General features: G+C 40.3%; 1 long non-coding RNA gene across 1 annotated transcript in view; it reads right to left on the bottom strand.

The window, feature by feature from the left end:
* Positions 1-215: 215 nt before the first annotated feature.
* LOC130181525 (uncharacterized) overlaps positions 216-17,150 on the bottom strand; it is a 59,130-nt gene continuing 42,195 nt past the window's right edge. The window contains exons 2-3 of the long non-coding RNA XR_008829586.1: positions 14,544-14,695; positions 216-1,306 (exon numbers count right to left, since the gene is read on the bottom strand). This is a non-coding gene — a long non-coding RNA (uncharacterized LOC130181525). The remainder of the gene's footprint in view (positions 1,307-14,543; positions 14,696-17,150) is intronic.

The following is a 17,150-nucleotide window of genomic DNA, read 5'->3' as shown; positions in this document are numbered from 1 at the left end:
AAGACAATATTATGAGCAGACTTGAAAATACAAAAATATATATAAACCAGATTTAGCATCAAATGTGTTAATAACTAACGTTCACAGCTGTATTTTGTAATTGTTGACATATGCATTTTATTATAGAGTAAAAGCAGCAAGTCATTTACTTGCATCTTGGACTATTACATACACTACACTCTGATGAGCAAATAGTCATGTGGTGAGTTTAAATTGCCAAATTAAGTGTCAAAAGAAATTAATGTCAAATTTCTCTAATAACAAAAAATGACTTCCATAAGCACAATTAGAGTTCTCTGCTGTTTTTATTTTTATTTTTACTGCCATCATTTATAACAAATAAAAGAGGAAAGTCTTGATGTGAAACACAGATGTGTTTAATCTCCTGTTAGTTTATCCCACAAATGCCAGTGTGCTTATAAAGATGACAAAAAAAAAAAAATCTACCTAGCAACTGCAGTCCAGAAATGAAAACAGATCAACACCACCATTGTGTAGCAACACGGCAGCCTTGTCTCTCAGTTTGTGTGTTAACCAGTTTGTATCGTCTCTTCACTCATAGATGCAGGATGAAGAAAAACAAAGGGCAAGAAGAAAAGGAGTAGGAGGGTTTTTGTTGCCATTCTTCTGACCTGAGCCGCTCATCTTCCTCAGAGCTCAGCGGGAGCTCGGCCGGCGCTTGCCTCGCCTACCCAGGGTCCTTTTGGTGTGTGCATCTCATTTGCATACATTTCTCGCCGGCTGACGAGGCCTCTCTCTCATTAAAGCCTCGTCTCACAAATTCCCTCCCAGAATCCTGCTGGTCCTCGCCGCCATGAATCCGTACCTGTGGTGGCGGTGGTGGCCGCTGATGATGGCATGCTGTTGTCCCAAAGCAACCAGGCGAGGGTGAGGGGGGGGGGGGGGGGGGGAGAGCCAGAGAGAAAGAGAAGAGATGTATAGGAAGAAAGGGCAACAGTTTCTGTGCAGTGAAAACAAAAGAGAAAGCAAACGAGAGGAAGAAAAAAACTGGTCGAGAGAGAGAAGATAAATGAGTCATCTGTGCGCCTCTCTCTCCCTCTCTCTCTCTCCGTCTCTCTCTCTTTCTGACTCTTGAACCAGGCTCCATTTTGTGTTAAGCAGCTCCCTCTCATGACAGATCTCTGGCGGAGTCAGGGGTCAAAGTTGAGGATGGGGTCAGCTGTATCACAACATGCAAGGGAACTCTGTAAACTCTCTCTCCCCCCTCTCTGAAAATTTCTCCTCTATCACTCTGTCTCTCGGCCAAAAAGTGCCTCACCAGCTCCAGGGTGATGAATTATTGCATCTGTAAAGTATAAAGATAAGCGTATTGTCAACAAGAACCAACAATGCGTCACCTGGCGTTCAGACATAAAGATGACTGCGTTAACAAAAACAAAAATGGCGCGTCGGTGTGTCGCTTCAGGTACGAACCAGAACGTCCACGTTGATAAATAGTTCCACAAGTTAAAAAGGATTATAAGACAACAAAGCACTGCACAGCGGTTTATAATACTTTTACAACTGGGAAAAGTTATCAGTCTCATTTCAGTGATCGCAAGGTAAAAATACAGTGTTCACTTTACGAAAGGATCCATTAGAAATGTTTGTTTGCACATATTTTACAGGAGTGGCACCTTCCTACACGACGTTGCACTGTGCTGCGTAAAAAGCTCAACCAAGATTGATTTTTCAGCCAGACGGTCTCGCTTTTTCTTTTCTTTTTTTTTTTTTTTGGAGCACTTCTGCTCAACGCGGTCTTAGTGCGTCTCTCTCAATACTTTCAAACTTCAGCAAGTCAGCAACAAGCCCATTGGTTCCAAATGAAGATGTAAATTGTAGGTCACAAATATTTAGTTTCATTTTTACAAACTGAAAAAATAAACAGCTGGGGCAAGTCAAACAAGAGCTGAATACAGTAAGACATTTCTTAGGGACTATTTTAAGCTGTGCATTAATACACATTCGGTGTGTATTTATGGAAGCGGGACATTCAGTGGCCGTTTTCATGGCAATAAAAGAAGATGTCAACCAGTGCTAGGTGTGGCTCATTGACGTGTTTTCAATCATTTTTTTGTACAACAACGTGCGTCTAACATCTAATATCACCAGGCTTATAACTTTAAAGGTTTGGTATGCACCCATCAGAGGGAATGGGTGATGAAGACAAAACACGACACACCAAAGGAATTTATAGACTTACTGCATGTATAGAAAAGCACAGGCGCACAGGCGCGCGCGCGCACACACACACACACACACACACACAATGAATCAACACATGTAGTACAAACATACCGACTGACCACATCACTCAAACCTCTACACCACCGAACAAGTGGAGGGGTGAAAAACGGAGAGCGAGCGAGAGAGGGAAAAAATGATGAAGTCGGACTTGAACATCAAACAATAAACAGTCCATTAAGTCTGTGGGTGGAAGGGTTTGGGGGTGGGGGGTGGCAAGGCAGATATTGGGGAGGAGGGGGTAGAGGAATGATGGGAGTTTATTTAAAGCATGGTGACCCCGTGGCCGAAGGCTGCCTCAGTGCAGGGATGAATAAAACTTTAATGGCTCATAAAACACAGCGACTCCTTCTCCAAACCGAGCTTCACAGCATTTATTCCTGCTGGACCAATCAGATTGCTTGAATCTCCAAACACAGAGAGAGAAACAGAGAAGAGTTAAAGGAATAGTTCAACATTTTTGGAAGAACTGGCTTATTCGTTCCCTTTCCGTGAGTGAGATCAGAGCACGTCTGTTCTGAGCTGGAGTCCGGACTAACTGACACATTTGTTGAATCTGTGAACTAACAGACGAGTGCAAAACCCACAATTTGAAATGTGTAATTCTGCGCAGCATCTCGGCGTGCAGCGGTTACCAAAAATCATGAGTGATGACAACTTTTGGTGTTTGCAGCAAACCTGGTAACATCACTGTGACGATCAGACTTCAGGATGCTGTCCACTGTCGTTCACAGAGAAACAGTTCAAGCACTGAACTCGCATTAACACCACAAATGACCATATTTTCATTACAACACGTAAATAAATGAGCTGTTGCGGCGCTGGCAGGTGTACTTTGAAACTTTAAACAGAGCCAGGCTAATGACATCCTGACTACAGCTAATTGATTAACCCACAGACATGAGATCGATAATGATCTTTCTGATATCACTCTTTGTAAGAAAGCCAATATTCATAAAATTTTGAACTACTCATTTAAAGTAAGGAAAAAGGGAGCAAGTAAAACGTAGTTGTACTTGTAGTTGAGGCAGAAGAGAGGGAGAGAGAGAGAGAGGAACAAACTTTAAAGCAAGAGGAGAAAAGAGGCCACTGATAAAAGAGGAGGATTGAAGTTGTGGCAGTGGAGTTAGAATAAGAGTGAAAAGAGGAGAGCAGGGTGGGAAGAGATAGAAAAAAAAAAAAAAAAAAGAGTAGACCACAAATGAGGCCGTGCTATTTATCTCGGTAGAGTTTCACACAGACATGTAAATCACACACACACACTGCCCCTCGACCTTTTTAGCACAACACTGCGAAGGTACAAACCATCACCAGTGGTTTAATCAAACCCATGTGAACTGTACTTTCTGCCAAGCACCATTTGCCTCTCTGGAAACCGGCCTGTGACAGCCTGAAGCTGAGGTGTCAATCCACCAGCATATCACCCCGGGAGGCTGGGATCTGTAAACGGCAGCTGTCACCTTATTTAACGCTCAGCCATTTTCTTATCCACCACTTCACTCAGTCTGTGATGTTCACTGACTTTTGCGGGAGTCATGTGTCTGATGTGTAGAAGCGTTGTCGTTTCATCCACTTTTCAGCAGGATTGCTTGATCTAATTGTCCTTTAGCAGGTTGCAGTCGACATTTCCCTGAATACTTTTAGTTCGAGCAGCAATGAGGTTCAACTTAGTCGCAGTAGATAATAAACTGTGATCACCTTATGTGCTTATTTTTTCTTGTTGTCCATGTTTGGGAAGTGAGAGGAAGAGTCAAATCATTTAAAACACCCGAAAACCAAATATAGTGACGCAAAAATGGGCAGAAGCATCTTTGTTGTCAAAGTACATGCGTATTCCTCTGTGTGACTGCACAAGATGAAACATTTAATGTGTGTGTGCTTCAGTACGTGACCCTCCCTGCCCCTCTCTCCCCTCCTTGTTCAGCACAGCGGGTGTCATTCTCAGGTCATGAGACTGTAAATATACACTGTTAGACCCCAGAGCCATAAATCAGAGTGAACAGCCTGAACTCCTACAGGCACTGATAACATGAGACAGACACGACACGTCTGCTGGAATAAATAATAATCACACGTATTCAGCTTACAGAGAGAACGAGAGAAAATAATTACAACACGACTCACAATACTACGATTGTTACACACAGACACACGTGCACATTACAACTTTAGAACTATAAAAAGCAGTGTTATACCACTGTAACCTACTGTGCACTATTACTATGACTACAACTGTAGCATGCATTTTTAATGGCCACTTTTCCCAGAACAGGCCTGGGAAAAGTGGCCATTTTTTTTTTTACTATTATTACTTCAAATATCACTATGAATGCAACAAACACTGTAAATACCATTGTTATTGCTAGTGCAATTAAAACAAACACATTATTGATTCAAACTCAGTAGCTAGTGAAAGCCGATATGGAGTGAAAGCTCCAAAAAAGCTAGTAAGTGGACTTTGAGTTGAGATTACTTCGTCATAGGCTACACATTCATCCTAAACTCAAGAATGGACTTTTTAATGTTTCCAACGCTTTAAGAGAAAACTGCCATAAGAAATAGCATCACTACTGTATATTCAAATATCATCAACAAATGCTACGACTTACACCACCACAATACCTACTTATACCATAAACAGTTGATGTTACGTCTTCTATTTATAGCATTACCATTGCTAGCGCTACATTTGGTACTGCTGGTGTTTTTAACATGTCGAGACTCCAAGCAATAAATTAAAATAACTCAAGGATACATCTTCATCGTAAGCTGCATAATCAGAACACAGTCCAACAGGACTAATAAGCACGCCACAGCTCATAAACACGTCAGTGTGATGGAGGAAAAGAGCTGAATTCCGGGATGAATCTGTTTAGAGAGTTTTTGATAATGCAGGAAGACAGCTCTACAGCTGGACTGCAGTTGTGCTGATTTTCATCACTTCTTTGGCTAAGTCATTATTGGAAATATCCATAATACATTTTGATTTATGCCTTGGCGTTGTGTTTAACGTCTCGCCGTCTTTGTGCTATCAGTACTTTAAAATCAAGTTGCTTTTACTGTCACCAAGATAAATTCTGTCTTCGTAATTTCTAAATGTATCCGCAGTGATCTTTGCCATTATATGTATTCAGACATGTTGTGATTGAAAACATAGATCAAATAAATTGACAAGGCATTTCCACTAAAGACAACAAATACACCCGGAGGCTGAATACTGATGATCATGTTTATGGAAAGTCCTAAAGTAAAAGTAACTTGCTTGTCAAAGCTTGTCATTAACACCAGGTGTCAAGCAATATAAAAATAACTGTTAAGTCTTAAACATAACTTTAAAATGACGCATCTCTCATTCTCACCTTTTTCAAAGATGTTTTACAATCCAGAAGGTATTTCTGCTTCGCTTCAAGGCAACCGGCATCCTTAAAAATTCTTTTTAATCCTTCTTGTAAAAGTCAGAGAAGCTGCCGCTTATTTTCTCCTGCATGTCAAGTGCAAAATGCAGAAACATGAGGAGGTTAAGAATGTTTTGTCATAATCATCATCAAATAAAGATTTATTGAATAGGTTTGGCAGGTTTCAGTGCAACAAAGAGCAAGTTACACACATTGTGTTATTTGTTCTGATCATCACAGTGAGCGAGAGACAGTAACGTCATGCAGAAAAGGGCCTCAGGTTGGACTTGAAACCGGGCCGCTGTGGTTAGCACTAAGTTTTTTATGGTATGCATTCTACCAGGTGAGCCACAGTTTTGTGTCTTGGACGCTTCATACAGTCTGACATGTAGCTTTGCCTGTTTTCGTGGAACGCACAAATGTACAGAGCCGGCCAGCTGTCGGGTGTGAACATGTGCAAATGCTGAAAAAAATAACGTGTGTGCTCCGACAAATTTCACCAATGTATATAAAAAGGTAAATAAATCTTCATTGCTGGAGCAAGGTCAATATGATCTGCTATTACGGTTACATTAATGTCAACTCCTGTCCAGAAAAATCAGCTGAAGATCCCAGTCGTCCAGCATTTAATGATAATGACTGAGTTCTACTGACCTCACCGGAATTAGTCACTATACACTGGAGTTCCCATTACTAAATTACACAAAACAATATCATTCATTATGTCATATATAATGGCGACTCTGTGGATCAAAGGTGTGAAAGTGGAATACAATATGAATGTATTTCATATTCAACACCCTGGCAACAGTTAAGACAAAATATCATCGGAAGAGTGAACTAGCTAACTAAACTTTACATCATCTCCTGATATCAGGGGGCAGTTAACTTGAACCGCATTACATTTACATCATTCCATCTGTGATCTCTGAGGCGGTAAATGTTTTTCCAGGCATTAACGCGTCATCAAAGTGTCCGAAATCCTAGAGGGTTTGATCCTCTGGATCTCTGGAGGGTCCATGGACACAAAGTCTACAATTATCTCTCTGTTATGTCAAGTGCGCTTGAGCCAAAAATTGCTCGCCTTGGATTGTTCAGAGCTATCAGGTTCCCATGTGAAAACACAAGGAATATGACATCACTGCATCACTTAGCTAGCTAGCTACCTCACACACACTCACACACGCACACACGCTAATCCCCAGTCTTAAGCATGTGAGGCCTACACAGACTGTTTGTCTGCCTGTCTCTGCGCCGACTCCCATTACTGAAACCAACCAGGGGGGTTTTTGGGAAATGCAGTACTCTCGAAATGTGTCACCATAATGACAGCAGAAAAATCAAAACACGCCATGAGACTATACTAAGAGTTTTTAATGAAAGAAACATTTTGATATTCTTTCAAAAAACCGGGAATCAGATTCAAGAAAAAGCTATATTGATCGAGTTTCGTAAAAGTGACCACTGTACAACTCTGGTCTCCTCTACTACTACTACTCCTGCGTCTACAAAATACACTGAAAACGCCATGTGTGTTAAATGTAACAAAAGTGAATATGTTTAATTTTAGCCATTTTCAAGCCATTTCAACTGTTTCCCTTTGAGCTGTAATGGGGAAAACGCCTGTGGAGAAGAATGTGATGTTAAACCTCTCCAGTAAAACCAAATATAATAAAAACTGAAACCATAACCGCTTCTTCCAACGGCCAGTACAGCTTCGTCTATTAATTTGTTTTCAATTAAGCAGTAATAACTCTATGATAGGTGATATTATCTTCCCATACACTGAAGGAGGACACTGTTAAATCCATCCATCCATTCGCCATCTGTACCCGCTTACGTTTCGGGTCGCTGGTAGCTGGAGCCGATCCCAGCAGACACTTAGACCAGTTGTTAAAACCAGTTTACAGTAAAGGTGTTCAGTAAAGGTCCTCTTGTAGTGAGAATAGCTCGATGTGCTTCTAATAATAAAGAGCAAACGAAAAAAGCATAGAGAAATTGTCAGTAACTCGTGAGGCTTGCATTAAGTAAAATTACTAATTGTACTATATTTAAAAAAAAAATCTGATTTTCACCTGGATTTTGCATTATCAAATGATTTATCCAATTTTCCCACAATAAAAATAAGAAGCCCTAAGTAAACATTAGTGTGCACACCCCTTAAAATAAGGGATCCATTACCTATAATCATTAGCTACAAACACTCAGCAAAACTGCAGATGACAAAATAACTGAAAGAGCTAAAAGCCCGACAGCAACTGAGCTAAATGTAGTGAAGTTCATTTAATGTATCAATAAGTGAACTAAAGGTGTATTTCAGGGAAGTAAAATGAAATCCTGAATAAAAAACAACAGTTTTCATTGTCCTATAAATTATAATTGGGTTGTTTTTTTGTTTTTTTTCCCACAAGACAGCTCTCCTGATTCAGTGTGGGTCTCACCTACTGGTCTGTTGTTACAAGTTTCAGCTACATTCATGAGTTCCCATACTAGTGACACAATTAGCAAGGCTGCCACTTATGAACTGAGCACAGGTGAAGAGAGGAAACAGTTAGGAGAGGTGAGAATTAGACGGAGAGGGGGAGTTACACAAAGTCATCACGTGTGAGAGAAACCTGACTGGAAGTGTAAAGGAGACGGTAGTGGACAGTGTTGTTTTGGCGTCATTGTCTGGAATCAAGTGACACTTCCTCATTACATTCATAATTGATCTTCATTTATATAAACAGTTAAATACAATTTCTCTCATGCACTCTTTTGTATACGGGCAGTAATCAAAATGAAATAATAATAATCTCAGTTTAGGTTCTTTTTTCTTTTAAACCAAAATTTGATGAACCAACAAATATATACCAGATAAAGAAAACATGCTTATGATTCATGCTCACAACACAATAAATTTTGCATCTATTTTTTTTCCAGTATCTCAACCACAGAGGTCCATTTCTGAGATTGTCATCTGTGTAAAATAACACTGACATGACCTTGTGTAAAACTTAAGAGGAAGCTAAACCAATGTCGTATCAAACCATAATTCATAAGCTTAAGGCTCATTATTCATTCCCTCTCTATCTCAACAGCGACAGTTTCCCCTGCTACTTTAACTGTCACCATCAACCGCAGCGTAATAACACACACATTCACATAAAAAGGAACACACAGTAATAAATTACTAACCAAATGCAAATAACACAAAGTATACTGCATGATCTTTATGGCTAGAATGGGTAATTTGTCCTGTCTCTGCTGTAGAAACACATATTGGAAGCCAGTGTTTGTATCCTGCTTTAAACATGACACCTACCCCCATATCTGTTCGCTCACCGTCAGTCTCATAAACATGTGAAATTCCTAAAAAAAAATCTTGATGCACATGAAATGCAAATGTGACAACCGGACTCAGCCCGGACGCAAATCAAACTAGGTCAAGTTTACCATCATGTGTATCCCCTCGGTGAAATCTTTCACATGTCTGATCTCATGATGAGCTTGTGAAGCAGCCTGCGCGTCACTGCCACTGATCTACTGATCACGGAGGTTTAGATGGGAGAGATAGAGAGGAGAAGCTTGGAGAAAGTATATATATATTTTTTTTTCTTTCTTTCTTTGCAAACACAACTTTCACTGTGTAGAGATTTGCCAAGTTGAATGACTCCACTGTTTATAGGTTGTTTTATGATTCAACTTCATTTGACAAGTGACCCGGCTCTGAAAGTGAAGTAATGCTCATTCCAATCATGGCCTCAAGTCAGAACGTAACTCAGTTTAGGTGTTTACCTTTCTCTTGTTACAATCACATTATTAAAGTGTACGTAAACACACTTTATGGGACATTAAGCTGACCAGACAGTCTTTCCTAAACAATCCTTGTTTATTAAGGAAAAGGGGTTGAACTGCATTACGGGTGTTTTTTGATATTTAGATATAACACTTGTGAGTGCAATGGAACATGACTAAACATGTCTTTGTTGATAAGGTGGAAAAAAAAACAGGACAATTTCCTAAACCCTTGACTGATTAGGCCACGCACATGAATAAGGACGAAATCTGATTTTCATCCGGAAGTCGGTGCTTTGAGCCCGTCCTGTTTCAGAGTGACAGATATTTTGTCAGAAGTATTGCCAGTTGAGCCGAGTGCAACTTTAAATGAACGAAGCCGACGAACTGAATGTCGGCCGCGGTTTGGAACGACAGTGAAGACTCAGCAGTGGGCACCAGGTCGGTCAGAGCTCTTTCTCACCTTGTGGCTCAGCAACTTCAAACTCTGAGTGCGATCTTTGACCGACTTTCACTCACTCACACACACACACACACACACACGCACGCTCCTTGTCTTTGTATAGGCTTTGATAAAAGGGCTGGGAGGTGGGGAAGGGAGCAGCGGAGTGTGTCAGCTCTTGGAGTAGGCTTACTGTGCTGGGAGATGCACTGGGCCATTACACATGACCTCTGACCCTGGCAGGCACCCTGAGGTGAAATGACGCGGGCCTGGTCTTACTCAGCTGGAACAAGGGGAGAGGAGGGAGGCACAGGGTGACTGTGTGTGTGTGTGTTATTAGCGGTTGTGTATATGCATGAGTGTTTACGTGTGTCCATACATCCACTGATGTGTGACTAGTGTTCATGCATCCCACCATTCACAAACGCAGAAACACCACCAGCCTGGTCCCAGACACAGAGCTGCAGGTCTGTCCCGAGGTTATGCAGATGTGATGGGGGGTGTGTGTAAAATATGAATTTTAATCACAGCCGCCTCCCTCCAATTACCAGCCAGCAACCCTGACAAAGGTCCGTCTGCAGTTGGGACGGGGGAATGACAGCACACACATACAGAGAACATGGCATAAATGCATACAGTGTAGAGAATACAAACATCTATTTAGGTTTGGTGGATGTTTTTGTGGACAGTTTTTCAGTGTCATTAGTTTAATAATCTCAGTAATTTAGAGATTCACAATTAAGCTCTTGGAAATGTGGTTGTGATGTTTAGTGGAGCAGCTTTCCTACGTTCCCGTATATAACTCGTGAAATGTTTAATGTCATGTTGAATTATTTTCACAGTCCATAGTGGAGTTTAATTGCATCTATGTAAAACATCTATAGTGAGCGATAGCTTTTGCTGCAAGTCCCTCAGATTCTACAGGCTTATAAAATAAGATAATTTTTTTGCCCTGAATTTAGCCTCCTAGGTAGAATCTCCTCCCAGATCGTGGTCTATGACCACAACAAGTTTTATCAGTCAAATGCTTTGAGTTACACAGTAAAATGATTATTATTAGGCATGGTAAGAGCTCACCAGACAAGAGAGGTTTACAGAGTCTGCACATCAGGACCGCACCTTGCCTTGAATGTCCCGTTTGTCATCAGACATACAGAGCAGACCAAAATTAGGACTGCCAAAAGGAAGTGGGATTTACATGTGACGCAAGAAAAGGTTCACCTCTGAGACTAATGGTAAAAAAAAAGTGCCTTGGGTATCATTAAGTCACACAATGTAGTGAAGAACTAGAAAAACTACAAACAAAGCAAACACTACTGCCGGAGTGACAATGGATATCATAGACACACACACACACAGATACACACTAGATACACAGACACATTTACATAAACTCACACACAGCCACAACACTTCATATGAGGGGTTCATAATTAGCGAGGAGTGTCTCTGTCCTCTGGGTGCACATGCCAGTCACCCGCAGTTGTGACAAGTCTGTCCGTATTAGCGTGACCCTCCTCCCTCCTCCTCAATTGCTGGTCTGTTCTTGGCAGCAATTAAGAACAAAGGACTAAAAATTAATGACTGTGTTGCCATCTATTTAATTGTCTGTTTATTTTATTCATAACTACATATACTTTAAATTTCACAAAAACAATTCAGAATTTGTATTTCTTTATTGATCAAATTATTTATTGTTATAAAATTATTTTCCCATGTATTTGCCACTGTTTGGGTTTTCTTTGGCAACTATTGTTATTCATTATTCATTAACAGAATTGTATTGTAAGTTATCTTATGGTACATACATATTATATGTTTGTATTGTTACATTTAACTGAATAAATTAACTAACTGTCCTGGTTAATAGGAGATAATGACTTCAAAACTAATTTTAAAATATTGCTTCAGCAGTTATTAAACACGACTGATTATACAAACATAATAAAGTAGAAATCTGTCAGTTTTAGGACCATTTGTGCCATAAAGAGGTCATAAATTTGTTTGCTGCAGTAGCCACATCTTTTCTGCTTCAAAAACATCAGTGGATCCACGAGACAGAAAGAAGATTAAGTTAATGAGTAAAAAAATGGGCCTTTTAATTCTCAATAATTTAAATTTACTGAATGTAAATCTAAATAAACCCAAAAAACACACTGAACCATTTCAATGTAAGTTAATGACAAAAAAAATTTCATCACCCGCTGACATACACGCACACACACACACACACCAATGCACACATTTATGAACCTACACACTCATCATATCACTGTTGAAAGCTGCATATAGGTAACAAGTTACAAAATAGGTGCTGACATTCATATGTAAATACCAACCAGGGAGAGCCTGTGTCCACAAGCGCCCACACGCTCCTTTGTTCGTCTTCAGTCAGAAACAATGACAGAGGGGTTTGGGTGAGGGGGTCGGAGATATGTGACCAATGCCAAACCACCCTGTTGCAAAGAGGGAGGTCACGCCACGAGGGTCAGAAGATAGTGAGGAGGGTGAAAGGTCAGCAGCAAAAGAGTGTGTTTGTGTGTGTATGTGGCTCTAACTATTGTGTCCCAACAGTGTGTGTGTGTGTGTGTGTGTGTGTGTGTGTGTGAGTGTGTGTGTGTGTGTCTTATTTCCCAGTGGTTACATCACGTAAGAGATCGCATGAGTACTCCGTTAACCAAAATGCCAATAAAATTACCAACAATATAACTATTTAAATAGTTATGCTGCAACTTAAAAAGCTTAAATTCGTATACTGAGGTAATTATACACTCAGGAAAATCTGAGGGGAAACAGAGAGGATTAAGGATGTGAAAATAAATGCAACATACAAACGCTTTTCTGTCTCATTCAATCGATGTAAAGGCGGATTTAAGTGAGTAGGAATTTTCTCACATGGTGTAAATGGCCACGTTACTGCACGATTATGAAAGTCATTTGGAGAGGCTCTAAACATCGCCGAGCAATTTAAAAAATACTCAAGGACACATGAGGTAATTGCTTCAGGGTGCCAACTGGCTTCAACATGACAGTTGCGATTAAAAAGATTTCCACATACCAAACGTCCACGCGCGCACACAGAAAATATACACTTCCTGCACATGTACACGTACGGATTCATGCAAATAAACACATATGCGCATATGACACATATGTACACACAACTTCCAACCTCTCACACATCTCAGATCTGATTTGACACACACACACACACACACACACACACACACACACACACACACACACACACACAAACACACTCGAGCAAGCTCCTCTAACACACCCACATAGCCATTATAACCAGCATAAACAAGAATGACAAGTTGAGATTAATGAAGGGCCCAGCAGTGACAGACCAATTTAATTGTCAACCATGATGGCTGTTGAACTCCACCAGTGTATTTATACAAGGTTACCGAAGTGCCTTAAAATGTTGCTAATTGATCATGACCAATAAGTAATTAGAAAAACTGATAGTGCGTCCTTCCTCCACACGTGTCAAAGGCACACACTGTCACAGGGGCCCTGAGGAGGGGCAAGCGAGCCTGAGAATAATGAACGAAAAGAAAGAGCGAGAGAGAGATCTGAGATAAGGAGGGCCTGTATACTGTATTTGCATAGGCAGCTGGATAACACAGTGACAGCCAATTTACTGCTTTTGAACATTTTGATTCCACTCAAGTTTTATTCCTGTGACAAGGGGAAACTATTGATGGGATTTTATACATATTGGAAAAGCTAAAAGTTGGGTTGGATTTGGAGAAGAAAGTTTCAAAATAAACTAAACAACTCCCTGTTTAGTCCATCCGTGCACATTACTCTGTGTGGAAATATTGTGATATTGTGTGATATTAGCTGAAGATATACAGTACGCATTAAACTGTGAATTGCTGCACAAAGTGGTATATAACTCCGAGGGTGTTGTAATCATCACAGTGGCACATGACATAAATAGGTCACCAAATGGAGGGAAACTCCAGACTGGCTTTTGTCTAGTAGGTTGAAAAGTGGCAACATGTGACATGAAGCTTTCATGTGCCATTATCCTGCACAAAAAAACAACAAATTTTAATTATGTTTTTGGAGAAACTGAAATTCCTTTCATGTTTTACTTTTTGTGCTATTTTCAAAGAGTGAATCCTGTGTCCTGTCAAAACACAAAATCATCTCCAGACACTGTATAAATAAGTTTTAAATCCAGCTGACTAATGTGTGGTTACAGTCACGACAATGAGTCAAAGTCTGAGGAATCAGGTGTACATGTTATGAAATAATACAGAGTGTTTGACTAACTTCTTCATCAATAATCACAGCCTGATGGACGGTGGATTAATGCAACGTAACGTAAAAATGCCACAGGATTCTGACTTGATTTATATTCAAATATAAAACTACGAACTTCTAATTTTATGAAGTAAAAAGACTAATGAAGGTTTAGAGAATATTAGAGGAGTTTAAAGAAGGTACTGAAACAGTAAAACAAATCGGCTCACTATGGAAACCAAGAAAATGAATTACGAACTGCAGGGACGTTAAGAGAAGCGTGTGAAAGAGTGGGATATCTGAATTTGAGTAGATATCAAACCCTTATAGTTTTCTGATTGTCACGGTTCCTTTCCTCCTCCACATATTCAACTTAGGTTCAGTTACTCCTTCGACTTCTTCTCTTTCATCTACCGTCTTACCTCTCAGTCATTCCCGTTGCCAACGCTGGTCCGATCCCAGCCCGGGTTCCCAGGAGGTTTTACTGGGTTATTCTAAACACTGAGAGCTGACAGTGGCCTTGGCTCCCTGGCTTGACTTCACGTCCTCCGCTGGCAGCCCAAGGCCTGGCTCACTGGGAAGGAATGTGTGAGAGAAAGACAGTGTAAATAAATACTGTAGGGTCGAACAGTGACAGTGAAAGGGAATTTGAAAAAAATTTTTTACAAAAAAATCTTGCGGTTGGAGAGCAGGCTGAAAACCATTTTAGCCACCTGTTATTATTTGTAAAATGGATATTATGCACCATTTGTACCCAGTATAAATATTTAAAATTAAATCACTCTCTTTTTGTTTCCCACATGCGCACACACACACACACACACACACACACACACACAACACACACACACACACACACACACACACTCATACACACACACCATTAAGTAATATCAGGTCAATGGACAAATATAAATTGTTTAAAGCTAAATGTTAAATACACACCTGCATACATGTGCATGACATTTACAGAAAATAATAGATACATCCTGGTGATCAGACTCTGTCTTCTGATGTAAAGTCCTTCTAATGGAAACTGAAAATCCCAGAAACTAATTTCAGCAACTAAACCCCAGAGTTTGCATTTCCACTGCATCTCAAGAACCGGGAGAGTTAGCCACGGCTTTTTTAAGTGACGACAGATCAGAAAGTGACGGCATGGTTTGAGCTGTAATCTCTGCATGCACCAAGACAAACAAGCTGTTGTGTGAATGTGATGTTTGAATGTTGGAAAGATGTGCGGAGATGGAGAGAGAGACAGGCAGCACCAGAATGCCAAGACACCTGTTTCCAAATGACGAGTTTAGATTTTTTCCAGGTCGTTTCTACATCTACTTTATTGAACAGTTGAAAGTAAAATGGCACTCAGTAGAGCGCACTCTGAAAAATACCTTATCTCACAATGTTAAGGAAAGTGATAAAAACAATTCCAGGATCAGCACCAAAATGTAACGGGTTATTCCCTGGCCCATGCCCCATCCCTCCATCAAGTTTGGTGAAAATCGGTTCCGTACTTCTCTGTATAATCCACCAGTTAAACATAAGTGCAACAGAATGATCTATTTAAAAAGGTACCATGTCATTTTCATGGGAAAATTGTGGCACAACTCCCAGCATTTCCACAATCACAACTGGCTCTACTTGCTTGCAAACAGAGCCAATAAAATCTAATAAAATCAAGTCAAACGACAAACATAAATCATACTGCTTTGTTGCTTGCTTCCTTTTTGAACCCGAGATTTCTGGTTGCGTTTCAATTCACAGAATTTTGGTTCTGTGGACGAAACTGTGACCAGAAACTGTAGTGTACAAGAATATTTTTTGAAAGTTGTGACATCGAGAGGAACAAAACTTCGTGTCAGAGGTTGGAAAATGTGGATTCACTGCCTACAAATACGCACAGTATAATACAGACATCTCATGATGTCTTTTCAACGGTGGCTTTAAAACTTGCAAACTCGCATACACAACTTTATACATAGAATCTGATGTCAACCAAACACCTGAACATCACCCTTATAAGTAGCTATTATTCACAGCAGCAGTCAAATGCTGCAAACTTTATTGCCGGAGAAGAGCTCTGTCTGCAGTGTTACTGTTGAGTGGCTTATTCATGTCAGCATGGCTACACTGGGTATCAGTGTGTGTATAAAAGCTTAAACTGAATGAGACCTAAATCAAGATATCTGAACCGACAGTTTGCAGTGCCAGCACCTCATGCCCATATTAGGTCACGAAAGATGCAGCAGCAATATGCACATATGGACTTTGATGGGAACTAATTCAAAAAGACTTCCCTCTCTCCGACTGTTTATAATGTAAATGACAACTTTTAGTGTAAATCAGATGTCATACTCTGTACGGAGCGTGATTTCTGTGTCACTTTGAAGGTTATGGCCAAATTCAGTGTTTTGTTTGGCTTTTACACACATCACTGCTCAGTGAAGCTACCGCTGAGTTTATATTAAAGAAAAGCGAGAAGGTGTTACAACTGGGATGTGTGTAAGAGTAGATCACAACAGATGAGTAAAAGAAAAATGCCTAGGTATTATTCTAGCACTTTTTTTGGGGACATTAGAAGAGAAACAGGGTTGGTTATGAGAGAACCAGACACTGAGATGTTGATATTGAGCGCGGGATCACATCACGCATCCTAAGCGTTGTTGGAGCACAAGTGAATAATGTGATTCAAGAAATTTAACTGTACCAGAATACATTATGATACTGTTGTTCTCTTCCCAGTGAACTGTGCCGAGAGCCACATAAGGCTTCACAGTTTTATTGATGTGGATTTAACTATCTCCCAGCCAGCAGCTCCTCACATTTCTTCATGCTTTCTGAACTGGCGTAAACGGCTGACGAGGTCACAGAAGTCCACTGACAAAAAGTACCTTGGATTTTTATTTCTTGGTTGCATTTGTTGTGGCCCTTGATACCAACGAGATTCAATCACTGAGCGCGACTTTTTAAAGCAAAGACACACTCAAGTTTACCTCTTTTTTACATCTGAGTTCAAATCACTTTTGCTG

The sequence above is a fragment of the Seriola aureovittata genome, chromosome 14, assembly GCF_021018895.1.
Source record: "Seriola aureovittata isolate HTS-2021-v1 ecotype China chromosome 14, ASM2101889v1, whole genome shotgun sequence".
Taxonomy (NCBI): domain Eukaryota; kingdom Metazoa; phylum Chordata; class Actinopteri; order Carangiformes; family Carangidae; genus Seriola; species Seriola aureovittata.
This window is presented reverse-complemented; position numbering and strand designations above follow the sequence as displayed.